Source organism: Arachis ipaensis, chromosome B10, assembly GCF_059453495.1.
Source record: "Arachis ipaensis isolate K30076 ecotype BB chromosome B10, ASM5945349v1, whole genome shotgun sequence".
NCBI lineage: Eukaryota > Viridiplantae > Streptophyta > Magnoliopsida > Fabales > Fabaceae > Arachis > Arachis ipaensis.
Genome location: NC_142435.1, coordinates 119,566,720 through 119,567,491, shown reverse-complemented (window position 1 = coordinate 119,567,491; position 772 = coordinate 119,566,720). Strand labels below are relative to the sequence as shown.

The 772-nt window shown below is 39.8% G+C and overlaps 1 non-coding gene across 1 annotated transcript; it reads left to right on the top strand.

Annotated features, from left to right (window-relative positions):
• The first annotated feature begins 247 nt into the window (after nucleotides 1-247).
• LOC148581482 (small nucleolar RNA R71) lies at nucleotides 248-355 on the top strand. Its single transcript, XR_015896210.1, has one exon. It is a non-coding gene; the product is annotated as a small nucleolar RNA R71 (small nucleolar RNA).
• The last annotated feature ends 417 nt before the right edge of the window (nucleotides 356-772 follow it).

The window sequence follows — 772 nt, the reverse complement described above, 5'->3', positions numbered from 1 at the left end:
TATTTTGAGCTAATATGGCATTCATAGTATCAATCTCAAGAACTCCTTTCTTCTGATTTGTCCCATTATTCACAGGATTCCTTTCAGAAGTGTACATGAATTGGTTATTTGCAACCATTTCAATGAGTTCTTGAGCTTCTGCAGGCGTCTTCTTCAGATGAAGAGATCCTCCAGCAGAGCTGTCCAATGACATCTTGGACAGTTCAGACATACCATCATAGAAGATATATATGATGCTCCATTCTGAAAGCATGTCAGAAGGACACCTTTTGATCAATTGCTTGTATCTTTCCCAGGCTTCATAGAGGGATTCACCTTCCTTCTGTCTGAAGGTTTGGACTTCCACTCTAAGCTTGCTCAATTTTTGAGGTGGAAAGAATTTTGCCAAGAAGGCATTGACTAGCTTTTTCCAAGAGTTCAGGCTTTCTTTAGGTTGTGAATCTAACCATGTTCTAGCTCTGTCTCTTACAGCAAAGGAAAAGAGCATAAGCTTGTAGACCTCAGGATCAACCCCATTAGACTTGACAGTGTCACAGATTTGCAAGAATTCAGCTAAGAACTGATGAGGATCTTCCAATGGAAGTCCATGAAACTTGCAATTCTGTTGCATCAGAGAAACTAATTGAGGTTTAAGCTCAAAGTTGTTTGCTCCAATGGCAGGGATTGAGATGCTTCTCCCATAGAAGTCAGGAGTGGGTGCAGTTGATGAGCGGATAATTTATACGGCTTTTGGCATTATTTTTAGTATATTTTTAGTAGGATCTAGTTACTT